This window comes from Moschus berezovskii, chromosome 9, assembly GCF_049115385.1.
Source record: "Moschus berezovskii isolate FMDL1 chromosome 9, NW_MosBer_1.0, whole genome shotgun sequence".
In the NCBI taxonomy this organism is placed as follows: domain Eukaryota; kingdom Metazoa; phylum Chordata; class Mammalia; order Artiodactyla; family Moschidae; genus Moschus; species Moschus berezovskii.
Genome location: NC_142468.1, coordinates 47,960,790 through 47,979,903, shown reverse-complemented (window position 1 = coordinate 47,979,903; position 19,114 = coordinate 47,960,790). Strand labels below are relative to the sequence as shown.

Genomic DNA, 19,114 nt, shown 5'->3' with positions numbered 1-19,114 from the left:
TTTCAGATGGACTTCTCAGCAGCTGTACGGGTTAAAATTAAATATTTGTTACTGAGAGAATGGTATCCTGCTCTTTGGTTGAACTGAGGCTGAAAAATATTTGGGAACGGTTGTTCTAAGTCTTTCCCCATAATCCCTGTAAAACAGAATTTTGTTTGTTCATGTGGATGTCCCTGATAGAATATAGGTTTCAAAAAAATGAGAAATAAAACTTAGTAACCATTATTTCTCTGTCACAGCTCTGGCATGTGACAGAGAAGACTGAAACATGGAAGGTCAAGTGAGTAAGCCTCGCCACTGGAGAGATGAGATATTAAGTTATCCGTGGTCTTGGTTTGGAACGAAAGATTCTTATCTGTGAAATAATACATGGAAAGTATGAGACAGAAGCCTGAGGACCAGGCGGAAAGTTAAAGACCACATACTAAAGTGGGTTAGCAGGCAAAGACTTAGTCACTGGGAGAAGGTACGAGCCTAATGACTCAACCAGTAAATATTTTTAAATTCTATGAACCTCGATTATCTACAGAAATATCAAAAATTACCTTCACGGTGGCTTTGTTGTGAGCACCAATTGAGAAAATATTTGTTAGATTATGTATTATTCAGTTCAGTTCAGTTCAGTCGCTCAGTCGTGTCTGACTCTCCGCGACCCCATGAAGCACAGAACGCCAGGCCTCCCTGTCCATCACCAACTCCCGGAGTACACTCAAACTCATGTCCACAGAGTCGGTGATGCCATCCAGCCATCTCATTCTCCGTCGTCCCCTTCTCCTCCCGCCCCCAACCTTTCCCAGCATCAGAGTCTTTTCCAGTGAGTCAACTCGTCGCATGAGGTGGCCAAAGTATTGCAGTTTCAGCTTTAGCATCAGTCCCTCCAATGAACATCCAGGATTGATCTCCTTTAGAATGGACTGGTTGGATCTCCTTGCAGTACAAGGGACTCTCAAGAGTCTTCTCCAACACCACAGTTCAAAAGCATCGATTCTTCGGCGATCAGCTTTCTTCAGAGTCCAACTCTCACATCCATACATGACCACGGGAAAAATTATTTCATTATAGACTTATCTAAATAGGAACATCATTGAAATTGATTGAATGTATGCTGGCCCACTGCTGCCCTGTGGCTAAGCTACATTTCTCCAACTAGGGAACATATTAGTAATAGAGTCTCTTGCAGACACATACTTGTGGGTAGCTATCTACTTAAAGAATTAAAGAAAAGGGCAACAAGCCAAAGTTGCAATTGCACCCCGTGTGGTATTCTGAGCACCATTAACTTCCTCTTCTGACTTAGCTTTGGTCTAGGCTTCTTTCCTCTGATCTTATTTTGGTTAGTGCCACAGCCCTGATGAGCATGCGTCTTGGCTGGGTTTATTCCTTGCCTAACCCTCATATTCATGGGGTCGCAAAGAGTCGGACACAACTGAGCGACTGAACTGAACTTAACCCTCATATATAATCCTGGTTCCGGTTATTTATGTTGGACAAAGGTCTCATAGATGCTTGAACCAAGTTCAAATTTTCTGCTAGTTCTAATCTTGAAAAACACTGCTTTTATCCTCTCAATTATTTAAGCTCTGACTCAGAAATAAAATTCAAAGCATAAAGCTTCTCCCTAGTACTAATCATTCCAGACTCCTCTTCATTATTTCCTGGATTCTGTGAACTGTAGGCATAAAGTAGGATGGTTGTCTTTATGGAAAGCCATATCTAGTCCTCTAAACTACCACTGATGATCCCGGTGGAGGGAACTACATTAGAGACCAACACGGTATCAATAAAACAGGTACAGCCATATTTCCTTTAACCTTGCAGTATCATTAGTTCCTTGATGGAAAATGAGATGAGCTAGTCCTAGGGATCTATTAGTTCCATATCCCTAGGTTCAATCAACTGCAGATTGAAAATATTTAGAAAAAAAATTCAGAAATTCCCCAAGGTGAAAACTGAATTTTCTGTGTGCTGGCAACTATCTGCATCGCATTTCAACTATCCAAATAGCATTTGGGAGCCTCTGATGGCTCAGCGGGTAAGGAATCAGCCTACAATGCAGGAAACACAGTTCAATCCCTGGGTCAGGAATATCCTCTGGAGAAGGAAATCTATATTCTACTTGCTAGTGTAAGTAATCTAGAACTGATTAAAAGTATACAGCAGGATGTACCTAGGTTATGCCCAAATACTAAACCTTTTTTTATATAAAAGACATGAGACCAGAGGAAAATGAAACTATGAGTTACAGCATATTCTTATCGTCCAGCCCTTACTCATTCTGGGCATGTGAACTGACATGTTGAATTGCCATCACTTCTACATGGTGTCCTTTCTCATTTTTGCTTTCACTGTTTCTCTAATTCATACTAAACACGTATATGAATTAATTTTACCAAAGAAGGCAAGGAGCATGTTTGTTCTGAAGCACAGTGATACCAATAAATAGTTTTTAAGTGTTCTTGAATATTTCCACAAAACTATCAGCACTCTCACGTAAAGACTCCATTTAGAACCAATTATCTTTCCTGCAGATTTTTTTTGGATGTCTCCTTTTGATTTCACTGCGTTTTGTACTATCACCATTTGCTCAATTGCAGAGGCTTAAAATCCTTTATAACAGCTAACCCAAGTTGTAAAACTTGAGCAACCTAAGAAATTATACATTCCATCATTCTTGTCTTTAGGACTGAAGAAACTGAGCTGTAAGACATGCAAATGCTCGTTCAGGATAAGCAGCTTGTGGTACCAAGCTAGACATTCTCAGGGCTCCAGACCGTCACTGACGCCCTTCTGTCTTCTTTGCTTCTCATATCCAAGAGGTATTAAGCCTTGTCCATTTCCATTTGTCACATTTCTTTTCCTTCTTCACATCCCCTCTCATTTGTTTCTTTCTTTTTTTTTTTAATTTTTATTGGAGGCTAATCATTTTACAATATTATATTGGTTGGTTTTGCCATACACTGACATTAATCCGCCCTGGGTGTACATGAGTTCCCCCTCCCAAACTCCCCTCCCCCCTCCCTCCTCCCTTTATCCTCCCTCTGGGTCATTCCCGAATACCAGCCCTGAGCATCCTGTAACATGCATCGACACTGAACTGGCGATTCGCTTTACATATGATAATATACACGTTTCAATGCCATTCTCCCAAACCACCCCACCCTCACCCTCTCCCACAGAGACCCAAAGACTGTTCTGTATATCTGTGTCTCTTTTGCTTTCTTTAAATCAGGATCACCACAATTTTTTGTGAATTTTACCCTGTTACACCTGGCATTCTTTCTGTTGACTTCCTAATTACTAACCTCCTTATCTGCAGTTCATCTTGGACAGAACTGTCACATCCATCTTGCTGTGAGTATGTAGCCATGAGACTAGCATGACGAAAGCAATGTTTTAAGAAGACTGGTTTAGCAGTGCGGTTCATGATGGATTAGAGGACGGATCAAGGAGACAGAGAGACAGAGAGATGATCTGAAAGACTGTTGAAGTAATTCTGGATTCCTTAACAAGGGTCTTGACTGAGGTGGTTTCTACCACTTTCTTTGGCAACCCCTTCATTCCACTTTGTGAATGCTGGTAAAGTTCCCAATTCAAACTGCTATAATATTTTAAAGAGTAAATGGTCTTGTTGTCAAGGAGAGCCTTTGTATTCTACTAAATTACTCTCTCCTTTCCTAGGCATTGACCTCTTGCCACTCTGCAATGCTCCTTAGCACTTTAAAGCACTTTCAAATCTCTGTTCGTTTGAAACATGGTTTCAGAAGTGCTGACCACCTCATTATTCATTTTTACATTATTTTTCAAAAGCTAATGTCATTTTTAAGTTTTTAAAGACATAAACAGGATGTGAAAGAGTCACCATCCTGGTAGTAAAGGGGATTGCAGGTTACAGTTTCAATTATTAAAACTATTTTTCATAGCAAAACAACCAAACAGTCCTAGGTTTTAGTATAATGAGATGGAGAAGTGAAAAGCTAAAATGCAGCTGTTAAATGCACTTCTGAAAATTTCTCAACGTTAGTCTTATGAGGACAGTGCCAGGTGTCGGGGATTAATTTCTAACAATTCAATTATTATATGTACCTTCTAGGGCTCATTTCCTTCAGAGACTGTTTAATCAAAGAGACAACAGTATTTTCTAAAGCTTGCAATTCCCTACACCAGAAACCTTTCTTACCCCTCTGTTAACATCATCTGCACTGAGATTAAACTCATCACATCACATGCTACACAACAGAAAACAAGTAAAATATATAGCCCCCAAACTTACTTGTAACTAAGCAATTGTTATGATATGAAAATAATGTTCATTTAATTAAAATTCATACCACATAGGGTCTCAATTTAGAGTGTTAGTTTTTAAACTCCTAAACCAGGCTTCTGTGGCTCAAAGCTATAGTAAATATGAAATTGTATGTATTAACGTTCTTTGGTTTAAAGCTAATTTTCTAAGTAATCTCTCTGGAAAGACTCAACATTCACTTATACATAGTTTATAAAGTACAATCATTTGTAAGTTAATGAAACACCAGGTTCTTGTAATATGCTTTACTTGAAGGCCATTAAATGCAATCAAATATCCAATAGCAAAGAACTACATTTCTCAAAGCTAAAGCCTCATAGCCTCGTGTTCCTTTTAATCAAACTGTTCTTTAGAAATATGCTGCATATTTTAATCCCCTGAAATTTTTCACAATCTGTCTCCTATCAATAAGGAAAATTAACTTTTTTTTTTTTATTTTAACAATCTCTCTCCCATCACTAATGAAAACTGGTAGTGCCTGAAGGCAGAAACTAAGTCATTAGGTTGTTGCCCGGCTTTTACAGCCCAAGTTCCCTCTTATTCTCAATGTTTTTGGATCCCTAAATGTTTTACAGTTTACCCTATGCTAAAAAAAAACAGAAAACATGACCCAGTGTTTAGCTCAGAATAAAGACACATCTTATCCAGTGGTCTAACTTTGATAGGTAATACCAAGAAAGACCAAGGGGGGAAAAAAAGAAAACTCAAGCTGTGTATCTAAGGAAGTACCTCATTCACAGAAGACATAACCGAATCAAGCCCTGGGGATGTTATCCCATGGTTATCTCACTATTTAAGAGATAGTACAGAATCCTTTCAATATGATTAAAATATACTTTTAGAAAGACAATATATATATATCAAGTACTGGTTTGGCTTTCCCAGGTGAAGTAGTGGTAAAGAATCTGCCTGCCAATGCAGGAGATGCAAGAGACTCTGGTTTGATCCATGGGTTGAGAAGATCCCCTGGAATAGGAATTGGCACCCTGCTCTGGTATTCTTGCCTGGGAAATCCCCTGGCCAGAGAGGCCTGGTGGGCAACAGTCTATAGGATCACAAAGAGTCAGACAGGACTGAGGGCATGCATATACGCATACACACAAGTACTGGTTTAATGAATTGCCAACCAGGGAGTGGGTGTTGGAGAGATTCCAACTGAAACAAAAATGCAGGGATAGAATATTGTGGTATCAATTACTTATTTTTAAAAATGTCTCCCTGGTCACTGATTCCAAGTCTGTTACCTCTCTCTCTCAATAGCTTCATCTGTGCTCTGACTCCCTTGATATATAATTTCATGTTATGGCTGGAAAACTCCTGGCACCTAATGGTGCAACATTCTCAGCAACATTCTCATATCTAAGAAAGTTTCAAGCATAACCCCTTTATCCTTAGCAAGTTCAGAAGTGGCTTCCCTAACCTATCTGCTGAAAAGTCCTCTTCAACTCATGAAGGTACTCAGAGGAGTGATGGCCCAGGGTTGTCCAAGAAATCAGAAGTCTATAGGGTTAATGAAACTCAACTTCGTGATCTTAAACAATTTTAATAGCCAAGAACCATTTGACTATGCTATCAAGGTACTGAATTTACTCCTCTTATAATAATAATCATTTGTTCATATCTTATTTTCACTCAGATTGCAGACTTCTCAAAAATAGGAACTAATTTCACTTTCATCTATAATATTTAGTTAAGATTTGACACATATTAGTATTGGTACACATTCTATTTCCTCCGGTGGCTCAAATGGTAAAAAAAAAAAATACACACACACACACATATATACATATGCCTGCAATGCAGGAGACCTGGGTTTGATGCCTGAGTCGGGAAGTTCCCCTGGAGGAGGAGATGGTAACCTACTCCAGTATTCCTGCCCGGGAATACTATCAAGCAAAAACAGTAAAATCAGTGATTGGAAGGATTCTTTTATTTTTTAGGTATTCCTTTTAAGGCAAATGAACATAAACTGAGAATCTGGAGTAATTAGAAATTAAAATACTGTCCCAGTTCTCTTGTCTGCCTCAGGATTTGAAACAAATATTGTTATTCTAGCAAATATGCTTCTCTGAAAATTAAAAAATTATTATTTTTCTAATCAAAAACTTTACTCTTATTGATCTTATCATAGGAACATTTCATCTACCCAATGTAATCAGAGGTTAAATAGGCGTGCTGTGATTCATGGGGTCTCAAAGAGTCGGACACGACTGAGCGACTGAACTGAACTGAACTGAAGCATTGTTTGGTCCTGATGGATATACCTTGCATTTTCAGGTATAGTTACTGAAATTGAAATGGAACTTTAAAAAGCACGCATGCAACTAAAAGGTGATTACATCTATTTAGAAAAGAAAAATCCATCTATGTTTAATCTACTGTGTCATCAACTCTGCTAGCAGGTTGTCAAACTAGTATTACAGAAACACTTTTTAAATCCAGTATTTAAAACAAACAAACACGGGTATAATTAGAATGGAAGGAAGAAGGAGGAAAGCAAACTATACAGATTTGAGGAGGGGTTCACTCTGCTGAGTGGAGAAGCAGAAAGTGGTAAGACCTTATTGAATCTGCCTGGCTCCTTTGAGGAGCACCTTACCATGTGCATAATCAATGATCTTCTCTCAATATATGTTGATATACGGGAGCTGATTTTCGATTACTGTATGTGAGTCTCTGGATTTGGGCAAGAAACATCTGGCCAGTGATGCTTACGTATAGTTACTTGAAAATGGACATGTTTCTTACTATGGTCATTAACACAAAAATGATACAGAGATCCACCTGAATTTTTCCTTTAGATTTATACGTGGCTGTCTATGCATCCATCACATACATCTCTCCTTAGAAGTCTGGTATCCTCAGCATCCTTTAATGAACAGGAAATAGCTGGTCACACGATATATTAATTCCTGTAATCACAACTTGGTCATTTTGCCTCCCTATGCAAGATAAATCAATTGAGACATTGACAATTAGACTCCCATACAAAATACATGGGTCTTAAGAGTAAGTGACTAGGTCAGTGAGAAGTAGTCTACTATAAACTCTTACCTTATAACTTGAGAGCAATGTAGCAGGGAAAACAGACTTTTGCACCCATCAAAATACTACTATACAGGATGCAAGCTGAGTAACACCCTGATCTGAGTCCTGCTCACAGGCTAGGCGGCTGTCATGTAAACTTAATCCCTTTGATTTTCTCTAGAAAAAACTACTAGAACCAGATTCATCAAATATGATATATCCCTACAAGTTTCATTACACTTTTTATATTAAGAGAGAACACTGAGGAAAAAAAAATGAGAGCTGGGAGAAAGGGTATTTGGTTCTATTATTTTCATTTTATCCAATACAACCAGTGGTGTAATGGAGCTGGTCCAGATTGTATACATCTTTCCCCAACTTCACATTCAGCACTGTCACTTTAATAGCTTAAAACTGTCTATGTAGGATAACTTAGATCAGGAAAACAGGCAAACAATACAAATTAGGGCCCTGTTCTTTTAGCAGTGAGTCAGCTGTAAAACACCAGCATACCACTAATTATAACTCTTGTTAATATAACCAATGAGGAACTCCTTATTGGTAATATTAATTTGACAATTTACTAACTGAACTAATTCCTTTGTTCCCATTCATCTCTATCTTTGATTGATGTGGGCCCTTAGTACTGGGAAACATCATTTTTATACAAATATTTGAGTTCTTAGTGTCTTCCTCAGAAACTCAAGCGACAGGGAAATCAGCACAGAGGACACATAAGTAAATGGTCATGTCAATTTTATCAATGACTTCATGATTCTCTGGTCAGATTCATTCAACATTTATTGAATTCCTACTGTGTATCTAGACTACTAAGTGCTGTGGAGTGTTGGGAGACAGTTTTTCATGGGTTTCTTGCATTTCGGTACACTCTGGAAGTGGAGGCACTGGCTTCTGAGTTAATCTTTTACAGAGTTTGTGGTGTATATAGAGAGATACTGCACTCTTCTGAAGTAGAAAACAGATTTGTGTGCTGACAAATAAAATGTCTCTCTCTGGGGCAAAATTTGGCTTGATTTCTTTCAAAAGATTGGGGATTCCTAAGCTCAAAACTGACACAAATCCACTGTGTATCTTGCACCCATCTAGGTCTGTCACCGCATTGCCCCCGTGGGCTTAGGGGACAAGAGAAACGGATGCAAACATGAAGCTCATGCTATCTACTGTGCCTTGAGCTATGTTCGTATCTCTGATTCAGGAGTCTCGTGTCTTCTGCCAGCAAGTATGAAATTATGGTGAGCTAACTTGTCAGCTAGTAAGGTAAAGTATCAGGCTCTTCACAGTCCCTGACATGGAGGACCTAAAGTAAGGCTATTCTTAGTCCTAATGAGACATATGACTTCCCAGCTAGTGCAGTGGTAAAGAATCTGCCTGTCAATGCAGGAGACTTACGAGATTTGGTTCAATCCCAGGGTCAGGAAGATCCCCTGGAGTAGGAAGTGGCAACCCACTCCAGTATTCTTGCCTGGGAAATCCCATGGACAGAGAAACCTGGCAGACTATATAGTCCATGGTTTGCAAAGACTCGGACACACCTGATCATGAGCACACACACACATGCGAAGAGACATATAAACTTGTGGAGATGTGATTATGTATGAATATATGTAATTATAAAACACTGATTCATATACAACCAAAATATATAAAGCTGCACCAAGTAGTATGAAGGGGGAAATATTTGTATCATAGATGCATGAATCTGTCATCATGAAAAAAAATTGTGGAGTATCACTGCATTTTATTATAAAAGCAAATATTTTATGCCACACAACCTTCATTCATGATCATGCTCATAAATGAAGCATTAATCATCTAACTAGTGACAAAGCAACCAATTTAAAGAACCAAGATTAAAAATACTTTCAACAAAAGTGCTGATTAGAAAACTTAACACTTGTTTTGCTAGACAAAAAATAAATTGCAATCTAGTGAATTTTTGTTTAATATCAGTTCAGTTACTCAGTCATGTTCAATTCTTTGTGACCGCACGAACCGCAGGACGTCAGGCCTCCCTGTCCATCACCAATTCCCAAAGTCCACTTAAACCCATGTCCATCGAGTTGGTGATGCCATCCAACCATCTCATCCTCTGCCATCCCCTTCTCCTCCTGCCCTCAATCTTTCCCAGCATTAGGGTCTTTTCAAATGAGTCAGCTCTTCACATCAGGTGGCCAAAATATTGGAGTTTCAGCTTCAGCATCAGTCCTTCTGATGAACACCCAGGACTGATTTCCTTTAGGATGGACTGGTTGGATCTTCTTGCAGTCCAAGGGACTCTCAAGAGTCTTCTCCAACACCACAGTTCAAAAGCATCAATTCTTCAGCGCTCAGCTTTCTTTAATACATGACATTAAACATTTTTTCAATTTGTTGAACACCAGCAACAGGGCAGGTTTTGCACTAGACTCATTTTAAATAGTCTTTGTAATACGGTAACTTTTCAAGTAGGAGTTATTATTTTTATTTTATAGAAGATGAAACTGTGGTTGAGAAGTTAAATGATTTGTTCAAAATTAATACAGCTACTAACTAGCAAGGAATTGCTTTCAATAATATTAGTCTAGTTATAAAGCCAGTTACTTATACTTTTAAGAAAATAAACATGTACTGATTAACATGTGACAGACTCTTCACTCTATCTTGGAACTATTTAGGAGAGTTTATAACTGGAATACAGAATTAGGACTCCCAAAGGCCTATAATTTCCTCTAATATCAAAGTTAATAAGAGAGCTAGGAAATATCATTTTTTCCTCTTTGGTTTCTAGGACTTTTACCCTGTTAAACCTCTAGTTCTACCCTTAAACCCTCTTTCCTCGAGCAACTAGACCTCCATACTGCTAAACATTTAGAGCGCAGTGAGACAGGGGCAGAGTGGGTTCAAGACGAGGGTTGAAGACAGGTGTCCAGTATCCCAGGGATGCTTGCTTTCAGCACAGGAGTCCCTGGAGCCCTGAGTCCTGAGGAAGGGGAGGGCAGGTGCTCATGGTCCAGGGACTTGCCTTTTAACCATGGAATCACTCTGTGTAAATAGGCATCTGCTTCTCTGTTGGAGACCCTGAATCACACAAAATAAGACTTCTTGTTCCATTTTTGTTTGACCATGTAGACAAACACTGATAAGCACAAATACATTGCGGTCAAAATAACATAGGTAGAGAAAAAAAAAAAGAAAAAAAATTTACTTTTTCCTTGAGTGTGTGTGTTCTCAATTGTGTCCAACACTTTGCAACCCCATGGACGGTAGCCTGCCAGGTTCCTCTGTCCATGGGCTTTCCCAGGCAAGAATACTGGAGTGGGTTGCCATTTCCTCCTCCAGGGAATATTCCTCACCCAGGGAGAGAATCCAAGTCTCCTACATTGGCAGGTAGGTTCTTTACCACTGAGCCATGTGGGAAGCCCTTGAGAAGCAAATACAAGAACTCAAAATATTATAACTTAGGGCTATTGACCGCATGGGATACATTTTTGTTTAAATCTAATCTTTTCAATGAGACTTATTTAACCTTGCTGTATTTAATACTGCAACATGCAAACTGTCTCTACACCCCTGCCAAAATTCACCTCCACCTTAGCACTCTCAATTGCCTTCATCCAGCTTTATTTTTTCTATGTCCATAGTTATTTTGACCACATTATTTACTTATGTTTAATTTTTATTATCATGCCTACAAGAATTCAAGCTACACAAGAAGCAAGACCTTGTTTTGTCTCAAAGTGCCTTGAACAATGCCTGATACATAGTTGTTCAATAAATAAATATTGTGGGAATGAATGAAAGGATGAGTAAACAACCGTTTCTTGTTCTATAATAGCAATTATTTCTTGGGTTCTTACTATGTGCCAGGTACTGTTATAGCTGCTTTACACACATTAACTCATCTAATGTATCCAATAAATCTATGAGATAGTATTACTATTATCCTTATAAATTAGCACACTGGAATACAATGATGTTAATTATCTAGCTCCAAAATCACATGACTACCAATCACAGAGCTGAGTTTTGGACTTGAGAGTTTCAGAGTCAGTTTTCCTAACCACTGCATCTACTAACCACTTCAGTGGTTGATATTCGTAATGGTGACCTAAGCCATTTCAAGAAAAGACCAATGCTATGTACTGGTTATTTTAAGAAGGCAGATAAGTACATGATACTTTTAGATTGTTAATATAAATTATTCAAATAAAATATTAATTATTTAGGTATCCTTAATGGACATTTCCGTTTTCTTGATAATTAACTTGCATGAATTGCCCCATTTCCTAAAACGCTTGGCTAATCTTAGAATTCCAATGGGCACATATGTTTCTGTAATTTTTTCTCTTCTATCCCTCCTCTAATCCTTCTCTATTTTCTGCTTCACTCCTGTCCTTTCTCTTTTCTAATTCTTGATGATCACCATCATCTCCAACATCATCAGCAAGGTGTCACTGCTACTTTAAATTGGCTCACTATATTGTATGAGAGTAAGAAGTCTCATATTGTGAAAACCAAAATTTTAGTCATAACTTTTATTTAGGGCTCAAGTTATTCTTGCTACTTCAGATACCTTGGGTTTTATTTTCCATTAGAAGTGGGTTATATTTTAACAGCCCCAGCAGAATGCTTTATATTGGGAGTTATAAACATAACTGAAGGTCACCATATCATAGACTTCTGACATTCATGAATTGTGTTCTTGCCAGAGCAAATTTCATAAGCCAAGAGCCCTTGCCTTGCAGTTTCACTCTGCTGTAATTTTCAAGGTTGTTTCACTGACCACATTAAGAGTTGACTCCTTATATTCACTATATGTATTAGAAGTATCATTGCTTCAATGAAGACTTCCATTTTTATATTACACCTGCTGAAAAGTGACACAAATAACTTTAACACAATATGCTCTCTGGTCTAGACAGAATCATATCTCACAGGAACTTCCTTCATCTCATCCTGGTTTATGTCCCAACTATGAGGTTGATCTGCTCTGTCTTAGGAAGTAGAAGCAAAGTGATAGAGTCCTTAAATATTGTGAGTATTGATTCAAGGTCCAAGATGTAATAACCATCAATATTCAAATGTCTAAACAGAGAGAGTTTATTATTGCAAGTGGTTAACCATTTTCTGTGAGGGATGCTAGCCTACACTGAACTGCTTCAAGAAGGTGGAGGTGAGTTTATAATAATCCTAATGGGGAAAAAAATGCAAACCTTTGCTGTTATGGAAAATAACTTCTACTTATGTAAATGAGAACTTAATGTTATTGGAGGATGAGGGGTAAGAGCCTTACAAAGATCAGTTCAGGCACAACAAGAGGGTGATAAATAAAGAGCACACAGAGAAGGAGAGATACTATTACAGAATAAAAAGTTAGAAAAAATAATTATTGATAATATTTTTAGGAAGGTAATATTTTTAGTTTTCTATAGAGCCTAACATCAGGAATAATGGTGTGTTAGTCATTCAGTCATATCCGACTCTTTGCAACTCTGTGGACTGTGCCCGCCAGGCTCCTCTGTCCATGGAATTCTCCAGGCAAGAATACTGGAGCGGGTATTCTCCAGGGGAACTTCTTGACCCAGGGATCAAACCCAGGTCTCTCACCATGCAGGCAAATTCTTAACCATGTGAGCCACCAGGGAAGCCGAAAATAATGGTACTCCTAGAAAACTGAATATTCACTATAAATCCAATCTACTAGGCATTAATACTTTATATCATTGATTCCATGATATTGTTACTTTTGTTGTTGTTTTTGTTATTTAGTCACTAAGTCATGTCCAACTCTTCTGCAACCCCATGTCCTGTAGCCCATCAGACTCCTCTGTCCATGGAATTTCCCAGGCAAGAATACTGGAGTGGGCTGCCATTTCCTTCTCTAGGGGATCTTTCTGATCCAAGAATCAAACTCGTGCCTCCTCACTGGCAGGCAGATTCTTTACCACTTCAGTTCAGTTCATTTCAGTCCAGTTCAGTCGCTCAGTCGTGTCCGACTCTCCGCGACCCCATGAATCACAGCACGCCAGGCCTCCCTGTCCATCACCAACTCCCGGAGTACATTCAAACTCATGTCCACAGAGTCGGTGATGCCATCCAGCCATCTCATTCTCGGTCGTCCCCTTCTCCTCCTGCCCCCAACCTTTCCCAGCATCAGAGTCTTTTCCAGTGAGTCAACTCGTCGCATGAGGTGGCCAAAGTATTGCAGTTTCAGCTTTAGCATCAGTCCCTCCAATGAACATCCAGGATTGATCTCCTTTAGAATGGACTGGTTGGATCTCCTTGCAGTATAAGGGACTCTCAAGAGTCTTCTCAAACACCACAGTTCAAAAGCATCGATTCTTCGGCGATCAGCCTTCTTCACAGTCCAACTCTCACATCCATACATGACCACGGGAAAAACCATTGCCTTGACTAGACGGACCTTGGTTGGCAAAGTAATGTCTCTGCTTGAAAATTAAAGTATACCCCTGATTCTTCAAAGTTAGAACTTAATAGTTCAGTTAGAAAAAATTGTCCTTAGATATGCCTGGTTTTATCTTACACCAGGCATATATTCTCAGAAACACAGTGGTAACTTAAACTGATTTAATGAAATTTTAAAGGAATGCTACATTTCCTCCCTGTGTTGCTCTGTCCTATAACACGTTCACACTTGGAGAAAAGGGCTTGGAAAGGAGGGAGGTCTGCCTGCCAAATCGTACTCTAAATGGTTGTAAGTGAGGTGTCTGGTTCCTAGTTAAACACCCATGTGTGTTCTTCAGGCCTTATCACAGACAATTATGAAGGCTCTAAGTGGCAGCTCTTATAAGCAGAAGCTGCTCTCCCCAAAGAAGACTTGGTGCAGGGCCAATGCACTGCTGTCTCTGGAGAGAGGTGGAGTCAAGGACTCAGGTCCCTGGCGGGTCACAACCTTTCACATATTGACACTCATAGACCTGGGGACTTCATTCCTAGGTCTCTCTTTTTCTATTTTTAAATTGGAATATAATTGCTTTACAATGTTGCATTCGTTTCTGCTGTACAACAGTGTGAATCAGCTGTGATCAAGTGTGTATGTGTGCATGTGTATATCTCCCCTCCCTCTTGAGCCTCCCTCCCACTCCCCCACCATCCCAACAATCTTGGTCATCACAGAGCACTAAGCTGAGTTTCCTGTGCTATATGACAGCTTCCCACAAGCTATTTCACACGTGTAACTCTGTGTACATCAATGCTACTCTCTCAGTTCATCCTAACTTTCCCTTTTCCAAGTTACATCCACAAATCTGTTCTCTCTGTCCTTCAGTTCCCTCTCAAGTTCCCTTTATAGGGAGAGGGAAACTGTAAAGATACTTCTTTTCCTACTCTGACTCAGTACTTTATCACCTCTAACCCTTTCCCCTTTTCCTCCCTGCTGAACCCACACTCCAGGGTCAACAAAACTGCTGAAACCCTTCATACTGGGCTCCCTTAGCAGTGAGGACTCTCAAGTCTGCACTGATCCCCATGGCCCTAGATCAGTGTTCCACAGGGGAGATGGGACAGGGAGAATCATCACTTTCCCTGGTTTTCAGCTCCTGCTTAAACCATCAACTCTTTCATTTCTGGTTTGCTTCTTAAGTTGGCTATTCTGGAGACCTGGCAACTCCCCATGTCCCTGCCTCTGCTCCAGGTTACCTGAGTTCCTGACAGTAAGCACTACAGATGTTTTGCAAAAAGCAGAGAAAATTCAAAGGTGATATGACCAGGCTTTTTAAATATTTAAGGACAGGTTTTATGACAGAGAAAAGAGACCCATTCTCTCTTGCTCTGGAAAGCAGAACAGGGACAAACTGATGGAAATGACAGCTAGTAACTGAATCAGGACCAATCACTGTTACTACAAGATATGGTATCACCCTTATGGCAGAAAGTGAAAAGGAACTAAAGAGCCTCTTGTTGAAGGTGAAAGAGGAGAGTTAAAAAGCTGGCTTAAAACTCAACATTTAAAAAATGAAGATTATGGCATTCGGTCCCATCACATCATGGCAAATAGATGGAAAAACAAAGGAAACAGTGATATTCTTCATTTTATTGGGCTCCAAAATCACTGAAGTCAGTGATTGTAGCCATGAAATTAAAAGATGCACGCTCCTTGGAAGAAAAGCTATGATGAACCTAGAAAGTGTATTAAGGAGCAGAGACATCACTTTGTTGACAAAGGTCTGTCTAGTCAAAGCTATGGTTTTTCTAGTAGTCATGTATGGATGTGAGAGTCGGACCATAAAGAAGGCTGAGCTCTGAAGAACTGATGCTTTCAAATTGTGGTGCTGGAGAAGACTCTTGAGAGTTCCTTAGACAACAAGGAGGTGAAATCAGTCAATCCTAAAGGAAATCAACTCTGAATATTCATTGGAAAAACTGATGCTGAAGCTCCAATACTTTGGCCATCTGATGCAAAGGGTCAACCCATTGGAAAAGCCCCTGATGCTGGGAAAGATTGAAGGCAGGAGGAGAAGGAGGTGACAGAGGATGAGATGGTTGGATGGCATCATCAATTCAATGGACATGAGTTTGAGTAAACTCTGGGTGATAGTGAAGGACAGGAAAGCCTGGCATGCTGCAGTCCATGGAGTTGCAAAGAGTTGGACACAACTGTCTGAACAAAACAAACAAACAAAAAGGAATAATCTACAACTTCAGAATTCTTGCCTTTAGAATCCCATGTATAGTATTAAAAGGCACAAATATATGACACTGAAAGATGAACTCCCCAGGTTGGTAGGTGCCCAATATGTTACTGGAAAAGAATGGAGAAATAACTCCAGAAAGAATGAAAATGAAGAGACGGAGCCAAAGTGAAAACAATGTCCAGTTACAGATGTGACTGGTGATGGAAGTAAAGCCCAATGCTGTAAAGAACAATATGGAATAGGAACCTGGAATGTTAGGTTCATGAAACAAGGTAAATTGGAAGTGGTCAAGCAGGAGACAGCAAGAGTGAACATCGACATTTTACAAATCAGTGAACTAAAATGGACTGGAGTGATCAAATTTAATTCAGATGACCATTACATCTATTACTGTGGGCAAGAATCTAGAGAAGAAATGGAGTAGTCCTCATAGTCAAAAAAAGAGTCTGAAATGCAGTAATTGGGTACAATCTCAAAAATGACAGAATGACCTCTGTTTCTTAGGAAAATCATTCAGTATCACAGTAATCTAAGTCTATGTCCCAGTCAGTAATCCTGAAGAAGCTGAAGTTGAATGGCTCTATGAAGACCTACAAGACCTTCTAAAGTAATTCCCAAAAAGATATCCTTTTCATTAAAGCGGACTGGAATGCAAAATAAGGAAGTCAAGAGATGCCTGGAGTAACAGGCAAACTTGGCCTTGGAGTACAGAATGAAGCAGAGCAAAGGCTAACAGAGTTTTGCCAGGAGAACGCACTGGTCATAGCAAACACACCAGATGGTCAATACTGAAATCAGATTGATTATATTCTTTTCAGCCAAAGATGGAGGAGCTCTATACAGTCAATAAAAACAAGACCAGGAGCTGACCAGTGGCTCAGATCGTGAACTTTTTGTTGCAAACTTCAGACTTAAAGTTAAGAAAGCAGGGAAAAGCAGTAGACCATTCAGATATGACCTAAATCAAATCCCTTAAGATTATAGAGTGGAAGTGACAAATAGATTCAAGGGATTAGATCTCATAGACAGAGTGCTTGAAGAACTATGGACAGAGGTTTGTGCCATTCTACAAGAGGCAGTGATCAAGACCATCCCTAAGAAAAAGAAATGCAAAAAGGCAAAACGGTTGTCTGAGGAGGCCTTGCAAATAGCTGAGAAAAGAAGAGAAGCTAAAGGCAAAGGAGAGAAGGAAAGATATACCTATCTGAATATAGAGTTCCAAAGAATAGCAAGGAGAGATAAGAAAGCCTTCCTCAGTGATCAATGCAAAGAATTAGAGGAAAACAATAGAATGGGAAAGACTGGAGATCTCTTCAAGAAAAATAGAGATACAATGGGAACATTTCATACAATGATGGGCACAATAAAGGACAGAAGCTGACGATATTAAGAAGAGGTGGCAAGATCACAGAAGAACTATACAAAAAAAGATCTTAATTACCCAGATAACCATGATGGTGTGATCACTCAACTAGAGCCAGACATCCTGGAATGCAGTCAAGCGGGCCTTAGGAAGCATCACTATGGACAAAGCTAGTGGAGGTGATGGAATTCAACTTGAACTATTTCAAATCCTAAAAAATGATACTGTTAAAGCGCTTCATTCAATATGCCTGGAAATTTGGAAAACAGCAGTGGCCACAGGACTGGAAAAGGTCAGTTTTCATTCCCATCCCAAAGAAAGGCAATGCCAAAGAATGCTCAAACTACCACACAACTGTACTCATCTCACATGCTAGTAAAGTAATGCTCAAAACTCTCCAAGCCAGGCTTCAACAGTACCTGAACCATGAACTTCCAAATATTCAAGCTGGATTTAGAAAAGGCTGAGGAGCCAGAGATCAAATTGCCAACATCTGTTGGATCACCAAAATAGCAAGAGAGTTCCAGAGAAACATCTACTTTTGCTTTATTGACTATGCCAAAGCCTTTGACTGTGTGTATCACAACAAACTGTGGAAAATTCTTCAAGAAATGGGAATACCAGACCACCTTACCTGCCTCCTGAGAAATCTGTATGCTGATCAAGAAGCAAGAGCTATAACTGGACATGGAACAATAGACTGGTTCCAACCTGGGAAAGGAGTACGTCAAGGCTGTATATTGCTACCCTGCTTGCTAAACTTATATGCAGAGTACATCATGCAAAATGCTGGGTCGGATAAAGCACAAGCTGGAATCAAGATTTTCAGGATAAATATCAATAACCTCAGATATGCAGATGACACCACCCTTATGGCAGAAAGAGAAGAGAAACTGAAGAGCCTCTTTGTGAAAGTGAAAGGAGAAAGAAAAAGTTGGCTTAAAATTCAACATTCAAAACACTAATATCATGGCATCCAGTCCCATCACTTCATGGCAAATAGATACGGAAACACTGGAAACGATGAGAGACTTTTTTGGGGCAGGGGGCTCTAAAATCACTGCAGATGGTGACTGCAGCCATGAAATTAAAAGATGCTTGTTCCTTGGAAGGAAAGCTATGATTAACTTAGACAGCATATTCAAAAGACAGCGGAGACATTACTTTGCCAACAAAGGTCCGTCTAGTCAAAGCTATGGTTTTTCCAGTAGTCATGTATGGATGTGAGATTTGGATTATAATGAAAGCTGAGTGCCGAAGAATTGATGCTTTTGAACTCTGGTGTTGGAGAAGACTCTTGAGAGTCCCTTAGACTGCAAGGAGATGAAACCAGTCAATCCTAAAGGAAATCAGTCCTGAATATTTATTGGAAGGACTGATACTGAAGCTGAAACTCCAATACTTTGGCCACCAGATTTGAAGAACTGATTCATTGGAAAATCCGTGATGCTGGGCAATATTGAAGACAAGAGGAGAAGGGAACAACAGAGGATGAGATAGTTGGATGGCATGACTGAATACAGGGAAGCCTGGTGTGCTGTGGTCCATGGGGTCACAAAGAGTCGGACATGACTGAGCAGCTGAACTGAACTGAATAATGTAGCTGACTATACATGATAAACAAAAATAAACATTTGTGTATTTACTTAGTTCAAAAAATGTTTCCAAAATTATTTGCCTTTTCGCAACTTTATCCCTCTCCTCCAGAGACAACTATCCTAAATTTTCTGATAATAAGTCCCTTGCTTTCTACAAAACTATTCTATT

The 19,114-nt window shown here is 39.4% G+C and overlaps 1 protein-coding gene across 1 annotated transcript in view; it reads right to left on the bottom strand.

Annotated features, from left to right (window-relative positions):
* UNC13C (unc-13 homolog C) overlaps positions 1 to 19,114 on the bottom strand; it is a 691,503-nt gene that overhangs the window by 421,286 nt on the left and 251,103 nt on the right. The gene's annotated exons all lie outside the window — the stretch shown is intronic.